Genomic DNA, 14,702 nt, shown 5'->3' with positions numbered 1-14,702 from the left:
CTGGGGTGTAGTTTTTGATAGCATATTTCTTTGCTTTTGATGGTTGATCCTAAAAGTCAGTAGCTTTCCAACACTTCTGTGCCTTCCTTTCATAAGACCATGCTAGTTCTACCTATTGTTGTTCAAGTTTCCATCTTCAATTTTAATTCCATGAAGTTCCATGTTTTCCCTTTGCTGTTTAAGTTTTACTTCTAGAGCTCACAAATGTTTTGCATTTTCAGCTACCACACCAGGGTCATCAGTAGAGTGCAGGTTATTAATGTTTCTTCCTCCCATTTTTAAAACTGCACACATTTTATTTCAATCTGCCTTCCCTTGACAGATATCGTGAGCATTTGTATTTAAAAGTCATTTTCAGAATATTAATATTCTCAGCTCTATAGATTATCCAGAGCTGCAAAAGAAAACATATGTGGATATTTCTATTGGATTATTTAGAGAGCAAGTCCCCAATTTGATTGGTTCGACTGTCCAATCGGTGTTATTATTAGGAAAGTGGGGTGGGTTTTTTTTTTTTTTGCCTTTGTTGTTGTTATAATTCAAATGCAAACTGTTTTCCTAAATAGTTAATATTTTATTGAGTGTCCTGCATTCTGGACAAGAGAGAAAAGGATTTTCTAACAGATGTACTGAATAATCAAACCCTACCATCTCTCCTGGTTATTTTTTTCTCTATTCATAAAAGTAAACATGATTGTTTACTTTTAAAAGTAAAGATAAACATTTAATCTTTTCCCCCCCCTAGGGCTTCCGTGCTGAGGCTCATTCATGCTTGTTCTGCTCTAAACCCATTTTCTCCTTGAAATGAGATGTAGTTGTAATATTTAAGATATAGTCTGACCATAGCAGAATACAACAAAATAATTACCACCAAAGAATATGATCTCCCTATAATTGGATATTATAATGCAATTTTAAACTGCATTCCTCTTTTTTGCAGTAACATCCCATGGTTGGCTTATATATAATTAATGTATTAGATTAGATACATTATCATATGTGATGGCGCAGTGGTCGAAATACAGTATTGCAGGCTAATACTGCTGACTGCCAGCAGTTCGATTCTCACCGGCTCAAGGTTGACTCAGCCTTCCATCCTTCCAAGGTCACTAAAATGAGGACCCAGATTGTTGGGGGCAAAACGCTGACCCTGTAAATCATTTAGAGAGGGCTTTAAAGTACTGTGAAGCAGTATATAAGTCTTGGTGCTATTGCTGTTAGATCCGATTTGCAATTAACCATCATTCAAATACCTGTTTCTCAGAATCATATTGGCCCCTTCTTATATGGCATTTGATATTCCTTTTCTAAGGGAAGACCTCTAAACTTGCTTGTTATTTTTCATTCTCTTAGTTTCAGCCCATTTCATTAACCAATCAAGATCATTTTGAATTTGATAATTGTGTTTAAGGAATTTTGCTACCTCACCCAATCTTGCGTCCTTTGAAAAGTTGATAAGATGTCCTACGATCTCTTCATCCATATTTTTAATAAACATAGAACTCCTGTCCCTGAGGGCATGACCCAGAGAAGAGGGATTGATGTATTCTCTAAAGCACCTGAGGGCAGGACAAGAAGCAATGGTTGGAAGCTCCTCAAAGGGAGATACAACTTAGAACTAAGAAGAAATTTCCTGAAAGTGAGAACAATTAATCAGTGGGACAGCTTGCTTCCTGGAGTTGTGGATGATCCATCACTGGAGGTTTTTCAAAAGTAGATTGGATAATAATTTGAACAGGAGGGTTTGAGGTCTCCTTCCATGAGGAGGGTTGAATTAGAAGATTCCAAGGGTCCTTCCAGCCTTATGAATCTATGTTCAATGTTCTCGTAAAGAGAAGAAGACCTAGGACTGAATCTTCAGGCTTCTCCAAGTTATTAAAAAACCCACCGATATGCATTATTCGAGCCTGATGTCACTTACAGTAGACCCCTTCATTCTCATCTCATTGACATTTGGCTTTTTTTATTATTTTCAATATACTTTACTACATTTCTACAAAGCAAATAAACACAAAAAAGTATTTAAAAGTAAAAAAAAAAAAAGATAGGGAAAATGAAAGTGCAAAGTCTGTAGAGATTCTCAGTCATCCAGGTCATGGTTGTCCCAAAAGGTGCTTTTTAAGGAGGCAACTGGACTTTCTGGTTTTTCTTTTGAAGTTTCGCTTCTCATCCAAGAAGCTTTTTCAGCTCTGACAAAATAGTGGGGAATGGAAGGATTTACACTCCTTGTAAATTACAGGAACCAGGACAGAGGTGGGTATTCAGCAGGTTCTAGCCAGTTCTGGAGAACAGGTAGCAGGAATTTTGAGTAGTTTGGAGAACTGATAAATCCCACCTCTGACTGGACCTTCCCCCACCTATTCTCTGCCTCCTAAGTCCCAGCTGACTGGCTGGGTCTTCTTTGGTTGCCCTGCACAGGAGAATGGAGCTGGAAAGCAGGTTAGTGGGGTGGGGTAGAAATGGGGATTTTACAGTTTCCTTCTCCTGCCACACCCACCATGCCCACAGAATCAGTAGTAAAAAAAAAATTGAATCCTACCACTAAACCAGGAGCGCCACTCAGGTGACCCTGAGGACACAGATAAACCTCCAAATGCTTCAACGTCCCTCTAAAAGGATGCAAATGACCAGCTGTCTGCAAGCAATATGAGTTATTCTATTCCCCACTATCCTGTCAGAGCTGAAGAAGCTTCTTGGATGAGAAGCGAAACGTCTTCAAAAGAAAAGAAAAAAACCCAAGAAAGTCCAGTTGCCTCCTGAAGAAAGCACCTTTGGGATGAAAGTGCAAGGTATAGAAGAAAAATGAAAAGAAATAAAGATAGAACATTTTCCAATTTTATTTCATTGTTTTTCTGGAGCTACATTGGCTTCTTCTGTTATCCTTCATTTATCTCCATCATTGGACTTGTTCGTAATTGTGCTTTTAGTAACAGCTTCTTCCCTGTCATTTGGAGCTCTTTTATCTATTAGCCTTTCTTGCCATGATAAGCTGCACACAATTATTCTGAGTTTCTTAAAATCACTAAGCTCTTCCTCAAAATTCCACCCAGCACATAGAGTAAGTGTTTGACTGTGCTCAGCATTAGTTCTCCTTCAATTTGGAAATTTCAACGTTACCTAGTCGCTTCCATCCACATTTTCTGTTACTTCCTCAGTTAAGTGCTTCCTTGTCAGTCCTGTCTCAACTTGCACTTTTAAGTAAGAGTAACCCTTGATTCCATATAGCTATAGTTTACTAAAAGTCAAGTGGATTACAGTACAGCAAAGACGGAACTAAAGTTTGCCAACCAGATCCCTATAGCCCTGCAAGCCCCTATCATTCAATCACTTTCAAAAGAGATGTTTTGAAATGATCAGTCTTGCAGCTACTTTCCTCTCCCAGGGAAACAGCCTTTAAGTCAAGTCTGCAGGAATAGAAGAGAAGAGAAGAGTTGGAAGGGACCTTGGAAGTCTAACCTCCTGCTCAGGAAACCCTATATCATTTCAGACAAACGGTTGTCCAATCTCTTCTTAAAAACCTCCAGTGTTGGAGCATCCACAACTTCTGGAGGAAAGTTGTTCCACTAATTAATTATTCTAACTATCAGGTAATTTCTTCTTAGTTTTAGGTTGCTTCTCTCCTTGGTTATTTTCCACCCATTGCTTCTTGTCCTTCCTTCGGGTGCTTTAGAAAATAGCTTGACTCCCTCTTCTTTGTTAGCAACCCCTAATACATTGGAAGACTGCTAACATGTCACCCTTAATCCTTCTTTTCATTAAACTAGACATATCCAATTCGTGCAACCATTCTTCATATGTTTTAGCCAGGGGTGGGATGCTACCGGTTCTGCCTGGTTCTAAAGAACCGGTAGCTCTGAAGAGCAGCAGACACCAAACCGGTTCTGTGTTGCCTGCTGTTTGGCCCACCCGCCAGCCCACTCACCCAGGCTCTCACCTGTTCTTTATTTCCGGTGTTACTACCGGTTTGGTGACTGCTTTGCATGGCACAGCTGAGGTTGAAAAAGCAGGAAAAAAAGAGGCTTTTCAAATGCTGTGCACCCATGCGCAGCACTTTTCAGCTGTCCAGGCGGCACAACGGATGTTTCTTTCACATGCGCACGTAGCCACCGAACTGGTAGTAACACCGCTTGAATCCCACCCCTGGTTTTAGCCTCCAGTCCCCTATTCCTCTTTATGCACTCTTTCTAGACTCTCAACATCTTTTTCGATTGTGGCAACCCAAACTGGAAGCAGTGTTCCTAGTGTGGTCTTACCAAGGCCTTATAAAGTGGTAAGAATACTTCACATGATCTTTATTCTATCCTGTTAAGATAGAACCAGCCTAGGACCGTGTTAGCTTTTTTGGCAGCTGCCACACACTCCTGGCTCATATATAAGTGATTGTCTACTAGGACTTCAAGATCCCCCTCATATTTACTACTGTTGAGCCAGGTACCATCTACTATATCTGTGCATTTCAATTTTCTTGCCTAAATGTATAATCTTATTAAATGTAGAATCATACTTCTCTCCAGCAGTTTCCATCACTTTCCTCCAAGCATCCAAGCACCCCCCACTTCCACCCTCCCACCAATGTCCATGGCGGACTGCCATTGAAGTGGCAGTTCTAATAGTCCTACTTATCCATTTCAGGTAAAGAAAATCAGTCTTCTGACCTTCTTGTGGCTTCCTCCATCTTCTGAAGGAAGGAATTGGACTGATGAAGAATCAGCTAACCCCTTAACCACTTTGCAATGCAATTCAGCCTATGGGGTACTTTGTTCATGCTGAGCTTGTTTTCTTCAGATGTTTCATTACCCAACTAGGTAACATCATTAGTGATAGCAGCGAGTGGGATCAGCTCTCTGTTTTATATACTATTGGCTTGCCATGTCAGTGTTGGTGAGAAGTGGGTGGTTCCTTGATTAGGCCGTTGTTCCAAGAAGGCTCCAGACCCATTTGTACAGGTGGCCTTAACACCATCCAGTCAGAGCTGAAGAAATGTCTTGGATGAGAAGAGAAACATCTTCAAAGAAAAGTCCAGTTGCCTCTTGAAAAAGCACCTTTGGGACAATCATGATCTGGATGACTGAGAATCTCCATAGATATTCTGTTTAAGAACAGCATGAACGCACTGTAGCAAAGCTGCACACCAGGAAAAGAAAACAGATAATCTCTCTGTTGATGATAGATCTATCATCAACAGGCACATAGATATAAACAACATCCACATAACAGTCAAAAGACACAGTCAAAAAGTTAAAAAACAAATCAAAAAGACCCAAATGCCCCCCCATCATCAATCAACACCAACATAAAAAGAGAGTAACATCAGGATTAATACTAGATCATTAATCAAGCAATCGAGCAGGAGTCTTCAAACTTTAAGACTTGTGGACTTCAACTCCCAGAATTCCTCCTCCAGTCGTGTTAACTCAGGAATTCTCGGAGTTGAAGTCCACAAGTCTTAAACTTGCCAAGTTTGAAGACCCTTGCCATAGAGAATACCTCAATCAAGAAACTGCCAACTCAGGCAAACAAGCTAACAGTAAGCAGCAACCTAATCAAAGAACCATCAGGGACACTCCCTGCAACTTCAGCAAGTCACTAGTATATAAAAATAAGGGCAAACCCCACTCCCTTCTGGCACTGATGGTTATATAATTGGGTAATGAAACATCTACAAGAGCACCAAAGATCCTGCAGTTCAACTCTGAGCCACAAATATCATCTTCTATTGGTATCAGCCAAATAATCAAGCAGAAAACAATGCCCTAATCAAGGAATTGCCAAGGGCAAGACCACACTGCCACCAAAATGGCAGGCCAGCTACTGTACATAAATAAATCCCAGTCACTTCTAGCACTGATGAAGTTCCCTAGTTGGGTAATGAAACATCTGGAAGAAAACAACCAAACTCAGAGAGCACAAAGAACCCCCAATCCTACTCCCCTTCCTATTCCTGCTCCCCACAGACAGACCCCACTCCCTTTTAACACTGATCATGTGACCTGATCAACTAATGAAACATCTGCAAGAAAACCCACCAAGCTCAGAGTGCAACAAGGACTTCAACATTCAACCCCGAGCTACAAAGTAAGAACAATTAACCAGTGGAACAGCTTGCCTTCAGAAGTTGTAGGTGCTTCATTACTGGAGTTTTCAACCACCTGTCTGAAATGTTATAATACTTGAGTAAAGACTTGGACTAGAAGACCTACAAGGTCCCTTCCAGCTGTATTCTGATTGATTGAAATATTCTCTTCTATCGGCCTAATCCAGGCTTGTAAAGGAGTATGTTGTCTACAAGAGAATTAGGAAGTTCACAGATGGACCAACAGGCTTCTTCATAGATTTAGTGGTAGTTAAAAGCTCTACTCCCCACATCTTCATGCTGTCTGAAAGAACTGCAATTTGTTTTTGATCTTTTCTTTGGTTGGGGAGATGGCAGTAAACACCAACCACATTACTGATTTTATTTATGCCTCCATTTAATTTTACCTTAGATGCTCTCTGTTGCACTGCCAAGTTTATTCATTTAAATTTACGAGCAGCCAGGCATGGATATTTTTAACGTGCAGTTGATTTTCCCCCCTTTCCATTATATTGCTTATTTTCCTGTATCCTAAACTGTATCCTTTAATTGCTAAGCTTGCAATTGAGACTGTCTTTTATTTACTGCTTCTGCAAACTAGGGATATGAGCCAGGAAGGGAGACAGGTTGAAGTAGTTATAACCTGACTTTCTTACAGTACCCCAAAACAGCCCATTTTGTTCTTAAGCAGGAAATCTTGGAATTATTCATTCTTGATGTCAGTTCTGACTTTATGCCTCATATAAACCATAGATTTGTGAACACAAGGCAGAAGATGGAGAGATAACATCAATATACCAATAAACAATGGTTGAGGTAGCCAAAAAAACAAAAAAGAGGGGAAGGAGAAGAGGAGGAGGGGGAGGAGGGGGAGGAAGAGAGGAAGAGGAGGAGGAGGAGGAGGAGGAGGAGGAGGAGGAGGAGGAGAAGAAAGAAGAAGAAAGGAGAAGGAGAAGGAGAAGGAGAAGGAGGAGGAGGAGGAGGAGGAGGAGGAGGAGGAGGAGGAGGAGGAGGAGGAGGAGGAGGAGGAGGAGAAGAAGAAGAAGAAGAAGAAGAAGAAGAAGAAGAAGAAGAAGAAGAAGGAGAAGAAGGAGAAGGAGAAGGAGAAGGAGAAGAAGAAGAAGAAGAAGAAGAAGAAGAAGAAGAAGAAGAAGAAGAAGAAGAAGAAGAAGAAGAAGAAGAAGAAGAAGAAGAAGAAGAAGAAGAAGAAGAAGAAGAAGAAGAAGAAGAAGAAGAAGAAGAAGAAGAAGAAGAAGTCATAGGTTCTGTTCTCCAGACTATTTGGTTCTTCTTCTACCTCATAATCTCATCCAAAACAATTCAATATATATATTTCTACTCATTTAGATGGTGTGCTCTTTTCTCAAAAACAATTTTACTAATATTCATTTCCTGTTTCTGGTAAATACTCTTTGTTTGGCTATTCCTGCTAGCTTGATTTTGTCTGCAAATTTGATGAGTTCCCCATCTATCCCTTCATCCAAATCATTGATGAAGGGGTTGAAAATTACTGGGCCTAAAACAGAGCCTTTGGGTACCACACTGCACACTTCCCTTCATGTAGATGCAGTTCATATATAGAGGAACACATTAACTTAGATTCTGGTCCTGGACAATATCACACGCTTTGCTTGGAACTGCACAATGACCTAGTTGTAAGTCTTATGGACCATTGCCCAACCACAATTGATAAAAGACCCTTTGGAATTGTATGCATGTGGGCGAGTGATTTGTCATCTCCTTTGTCCAGGCACAGAGAAGCAAGGACAGAAACAGGCAGACTGTTATTGTGCGAACTAATGGGCCACATTAAAGCCACTTCAAAGCCGGAGTCCCGTTGGCTTTGAAATCTCTCTCTCTCTCCCAACTCAGATCAAGGTTCTACCTTTCATCTCGTCCTCTTCCCTGCCCCGTCGAAGGTCTCATTACGAGGTTTAAATATAAGGAGTTTCAAAGGAAACTTTAATTGAAGGTAAATTCCCAGCAGTCAAATTCAAGACTTGCCTTTGATAAAAAATAAAACAGAACAACAGTCAGAGTTGAGAAAGAACAGACACATCCTGATTAGCAATGAGAAGAACTTGACTGGGGACAAAGTATCCACCGCTCTCTTCAGAAGCGTCCTTACCTTTCCGTTTGTCAGCCTGTCTTTTAGATACCATTCAACTTTCCACCTCAGATGTGTGAGAAACATTTCAGGAATATTGTTCTGGCTGACATGACTCAGCTGCGCATAGCGTAAAGGCCCGTCATTCCTCATGACAGCGAACGGTTAAGGGGAAAAGCGAACTGATTAAAAGGAATAAATAAAGTTTGATAGGCATGTTCATTGTTATTCCCCCATTTTTTAAAAGTGGCTTTGGATGTTAAAAGAAGCTTTGATAGAAACCAATATCTAAGGGGCTGCCACAAAGGAGAGAGAGCGAGTCAACTTATTCTCCAAAGCATCTGAAGGCAGGAGGAGAAGCAATGAATGGAAACTCATCAAGGAGAGAAGCAACCTGGAAATAAGGAGACATTTCCTGACAGGGAGAACAATGAACCAGGGGAAAGATTTGCCTCCAGAAATTGCGGCTTGGTGGGCATGAAAGGGGAAGGATACTGCAAAATCCAGTCAGAGGTGGGATTTGCCGGTTCTCTGAACTACTCAAAATTTCTGCTATCGGTTCTCCAGAACTGATCTGAACCCGCTGAAGACCATGTCTGATAGCATCCCAGACAAATGGCCGTCTAATCTCTTCTTTAAAATCTCCAGTATCCTTCCCCTGCCACATCCACCAAGCCATGCCCACAGAACTGGTAGTAAAAAAAATTGAATCCCACCACTGGATGATATAGGATCTTCTGCTTGAGCAGGGGGATGGACTAGAAGACCTCCAAGGTCCCTCCCAACTCTGTTGTTATTCTATTTATTCTAAGCCTATGAGAGTTACCCACCTGGAGATGGTAAATTTTGTGTGTGTAGTGATTGGGTTCACCTGTTGGGTGAATTCATAACTTGGTATAGATTTTTGGTTTCACGTGTTCTCTAAATTGTTGTGGGACAATATCAACTAGAACAGGACTATCAAACTCCTGGCCCACAAGCCACGTGCGTCACATGCTGGCCATGCTCACACCCAGTCTAGCGAAGGGGGGGAAAGTCCCAATATGACATGCCATCACCTTGATGATGTGAGTTTGACACCGTGAACTGAAATAACATCCAACAAGTAATTGATCACTGAACCCCAATAAAATAATTAATTACTTCATTGATTCATTTGGTTCTTTATTTCAGAATACTTCTAATTTTGTTAAGGAATAAATGATAATTTACTTTATTAACAACCCACCAGACTTCCAGAAAAATTGTAGTTGCAGGATTCAGAATGGTATATTTGTTGATATATTTCTTGCATTTATCTTGAGTTCTTAGGCATGAAAGTTGGTTGGGACAGTCACCAGGAGATGCTGAGTTCTTGTTCTACTAATGAAAGCCAGCTGGTGACCTTGGGCCAGTCACTTTCTATCAGCCCTAGGAAGGAAGCAATGGCAAATCAGTTTTGAAAACTCTTGACAAGCAAACTGCAGGACTTGTCAGGTAACTTCTGAGAATCAGAAATGACTGAATGGAAGAAAAAATATCTATCATCCAATCATCCATCCATCCATCCATCCATCCACAATGACCCCTGCCTTTGGTAGGGGATTGGATTAGAAGACCTCCAAGGTCCCTTCTATGATTCTATGATTTATATATCTGTCTGTCTGTATGTCTGTCTGTCTGTCTATCCCAACTGTGGTTCTGTGATCTGTCTGTCCATCCATCCATCCATCCATCCACGATTGTAGAAGGACTCCTGCCTTGGGTAAGAAATTGGATTAGAAGACTTCCAAGATCCCTTCCAACCCTGTGATACTATGGTCTGTCTGTCTGTCTGTCTGTCTGTCTGTCTGTCTGTCTGTCTGTCTGTCTGCCTGCCTGTCTGTCTGTCTGTCTATCTATCTATCTATCTGTCTATCTATCTATCTATCTATCTATCTATCTATCTATCTATCTATCCATCCATCCATCCATCCATCCATCCATCCATCCATCCATCTATCTTCATCTCCATCTCCATCTCCATCTCCATCTCCCTCCCTCCCTCCCTCCCTCCCTCCATCCATCCATCTACTTCCATGTCTCCCTCATGTACCTTCTCCCCAAGTTAAGAAATGCCACCTGCTGTAGATTTGCCTTGAAGAATCTCCTAGTAATTTTGATTATCCTTTACTGCAGTTTTTTTATAATGTAAAAATCCAAAAACTTGTTTTTCTCTGTCTCTCTTCCTCTCCCTCTCCCTCCCTCTCAGCCTCTTTCTCCCCCTCTTGAAATTTGCAGATTTGTGATGTATTTTGTGCTCTTTGAAGAAGGAAACCTGAACATAAACGTACAAGGACTTGTAATTGGCAGCAGGTTCACAGAATCTTGGTTGTGAAATCTCTCTTCTAAGTAGGTCTTGGATTTTCAGTTCAATTCAAGTTCATCCAGTGCAGATTTGGTACCTATTACAGGCAAGGAAGTACTTAATGTTAACTAATCTGGATATACCAGAAGGGTACAATAGTTTAAAAAGGACCTGAGAAAATGTATTTAAGGAGGGGACATGTGAGAAAATTAGAAGCAACTTAGCAGAAAATAATGGATATTGGGAGAAGGAACAAGGAAAGTTTTTTTGTGTGTGTGTTAGTACACGCTGCATATGGTTTATGAACAAAATATACCAAGATAAAAATATCTAATACTGATAACAAGAAGAAGTAAACCAATAAAGGGGAATATTTGAAGCTTGGGATTGAAATGGGGCTCCTTGGTGCTCTCTGAGCTTGGTTGTTTTCTGGAGGACATTTCATTATCCAAACTAGGTAACATGATCAGTGCTGGTAAGGAGTAGGGTTATCATACTTCCTGAAAACTGAGAGAGAAAGAGACAAATCTTGACAGACTGCGTTACACAATCTGAGGGTAATGCAAGAAGATCCTTCCTGTAAATCTTAAAATTTCTGAACAGACATCTGTATGCTAGACTTGGCCAAACTTTTTTAGACTCATAAACTGTATGGTGTTCCTATCTGCAGGAACTTAAAAATGTGTCTTTAGAATGGCTTGTCTCCAGAAGATGTGGGTGCTCCAACACTGGAGGTTTTTAAGAAGAGATTGGACAGTGATAGCTAGCTAGATAACTACCAGGTTTGCCCAAAAATAAGATCAAGTCTTATTTTCTTTTGACACCCCCCCCCCCAAATGGCTAGGGCTTCTTTTTTGGGGGGTGTCTTAATTTCTTTGAGATGAAGGAGGTGGCAAGGGCAGTCACCTCATGGCTGTTTGGCCCCTTAATCGTGACCCATGGATTAGCTGAGCCAGCAAGGGCTGGGAATTCTGTTTCACCAGATTAAGGTTAGGCCACGATTAAGGGGCAGAGCAGTCATGAGGTGACTGGGGAAGGGAAGGGAAGGCTGCCTCCTGTGCTGGCCATGCACACCACCTTCTTAAAGGCTTATTAAAAATCAGGCTAGGACTTTTTGGGGGGGGTAGGTCATATTTTTGGGGAAACACAATAGAGAGCTAGAGAGCTAGAGAGCTAGAGAGCTAGCTCGCTTGCTAGCAAGTGAGCAAGCGAGCTAGCTAACTAGCAAGATAGATGGATGGATGGATGGATGGGATGGATGGATGGATGGATGGATGGATGGATGGATGGATGGATGGGATGGATGGATAGATAGATAAATAGACAGACAGATAGATAGAGCAAGAGATGGATGGATGGATGGATAGAGAGATAGAGAGATAGATAGAATGAGAGATAGTATAAGAGATGGATAGATGATAGGGAGGGACAGCTCTCTCTAAGAGATGAAATACATCTGCCCTGGTCATAGTTTTGAGTCCTCTAATGGCCAGTTGGCACCTGAAATGTCTCATTTGACCCATGAGAGTGACTTTTATGAACAGACATGGATCTAGTTTGATTTCCAGAAGCCTCCTGCTCCCATTTCCCACCCTTAAGATCCCCAATCCTGAACAATTTCAACCCTTTCCCTTTAGATAATGGCATCATATCTCCAAGTAGTTATCTAAAGTCCTTGGAAAAGTTGATGGGTCAAATGGTAGTTTTTCACTTATTTCTATGACCTCTACCTATGTTCCAAGAGCTGTGATAACTACTAGACTTGTCACCCATCTATATGTTATAAATAGATGACGAATGTAGATTACAATTACACTGTGAAGTAATTATGGACAGATGACTACTATGTATTTGTAACAATTATTGGCCAAAACGAAACGAAAAGAGAACCTGCTATCAAGTTTACTAAGTTGTGATCCTTGTCTTCATTGCATTATTGAGGAAACAAAGAAAAATCTTGTTTGATTGAAACTGCCTCTGGAGAGTGGACTGAAAAACACAGTAAGTTATTTTCTCTCCTTTTCTGATTGATCTTACAGAATGGCAAGGATGAAGCTTTGTCTTTGCTGCCGCTATAATGGAAACAAGTCAAAATAGAAAAAGTTCTTCGTCAGCATGGAAAATGTCATCTGAGTTTTCATCAACTTCAGACTCCCAGGGAATTTGGCAATCAGTTTGTTTGTTTTTTATTTAACATCAAATTCAGCCAAGGAGGACAATGAATGATATAGTCGACTATTTTTTTTAACTGGCTCAGATTTTAAACTGACTAGAGACATTAACCAATAGAAAGATTGCTTTTTCAAGACTCAACAAGGGAAAAAATAGCTAGTTGGATGGTCTCTTCCTAACTTGTAGGGCTTGAGATGAATGGATGGATAGGGTAGGGTAGGGTAGGATAGATGATAGGATAGATAGATAGATAGATAGATAGATAGATAGATAGATAGATAGATAGATAGATAGATAGATAGATAGATAGATAGATAGATAGATAGATAGATAGATAGATAGAGATAGACAGACAGACACAGAGATAGAGAGAGATAGAGAGATGATAGAGATGGAGGGATAAATTGAGGGATTATTGATAAATAAATAACTAGATGGAGAAATAGATATGGATGGATGGATGGATGGATGGATAGAGAGATGGATGGATTATTGGGGTGGAGAGAGAGACATAGAGAGAGAAATAGAGAGATAGATGGATTTTTGATAGGTAAAAAAAATATCTGGATGGATGAATGAATGAATGATAAATAGATGATACAGTAGACGGATGAATAGATGGCTAGATGGGTGGATAGTCAGCTAGCTAGCTAGGTAGATAGCTAGGTAGATAGCTAGATAGATAGATAGCTAGATCCTCAAGCATTTTGTTGTTTGTTTTATTCCTGAAATCCAAGTTTCTGGAGTGAGTTCACCAAGTAGAGATACATGCCTGCATGAAAGCAGAAATGGCAGGAGACAATTAACAGGGTGATAAATTCTTATTTATTAATACAATTAACATTTTAATTGATTAGTTTAATTAATACAATTAACAGGGTGATAAATAAATAAATTCTTCCCCAAACCCCCAAAACCTTAACCTTAGACTGTCTACTATTGACCTCACCCCTTTCCTAAGAGGCCTGTAGGGGGCGTGTGCATAAGCGCACCAACGTGCCTACCGTCCCTGTCCTATTGTTTCTCTTATTCTTCTTTTATTTTTCTTATATGTACCCATTTCATATATTCATAATTATGTTTATACTTATACCTATTATCTTGTAAGCGATTGACAAATCAAATAAATAAATAAAAATAGAAATCATCCCAACTGAGGGTGAAAGAGAAAGGGATGTCTTTCCTTACTATACAATCTCGGCCAGATCTCTTTTGATTGGCACAAGAGAAGCACACTCAGGGGCTGCTTTTAAAGTCCCAGATGGCATCTGTTGAAAAATGTGGCGGGAGAAAAAGGTGGCCCAAGTCAAAGGAGGTTTTTTTTTGCAGTTCGAGTGATGCATGGACCAAGGAAAAGTTAGTGGCAAAATCGAGCTGCAAAATTGTATTTCATCAAGGGGAAAAAAAACAACAAAAAAACCAAAGCTAATTCTGTTGCAACCCAAATGCTGCACTTGAGTATATATAGAGGGGAAAGGAAAAAAATAAATTAAAACAAAACAGGGGGTAAAAATCGTGCTGTTCTTTGCGGTAACTATTTGGGGAATGGTTAGTTTGTCTTTTGCTCCTTGCTACTTTTTCTTTTCTTTCAACTGGTACTTGTAGGATCAATTTCCTGATTTTCCATTTAGCCCCCCCTTCAAGAGCTTGGAGATCGCCCCCTTCCTCCTTTTGCAAATCCCCTTCTCCCTTCACCCCTTAGGAAACACAGCAGAGCATTTGGAAGCTCTTTGTACGTGTGGAAAATAATGGTGGACGGAAGGCTCCAGAGAGGGCAGAGGGATTAATGAAATCATTAGAACATTGTTGTCAAATATATATTTTTTTTCCTCAGGAAAAAACTATTCAGCAAAAGAAACTCTACAGTTTTTGCAGTGGGAGTTTCTCAACAACTGGTGGTGAACTGTAAGGGAGGGGGAAGGATGGAAGGGAGGGAGGAAGGAAGGAAGGGAGAAAGAAACAAAGGAACAAAGGAAGGAAAGAGGGAGGAGTGAAGGGAGGGAGGAATGAAGGAAGGAAAGGGA

The sequence above is a fragment of the Notechis scutatus genome, chromosome 2, assembly GCF_049901735.1.
Source record: "Notechis scutatus isolate UNSWTSFEM ecotype Mainland chromosome 2, rNotScu1.2, whole genome shotgun sequence".
Lineage (NCBI taxonomy): Eukaryota > Metazoa > Chordata > Lepidosauria > Squamata > Elapidae > Notechis > Notechis scutatus.
Note: the sequence above shows the minus strand (reverse complement) of the source record.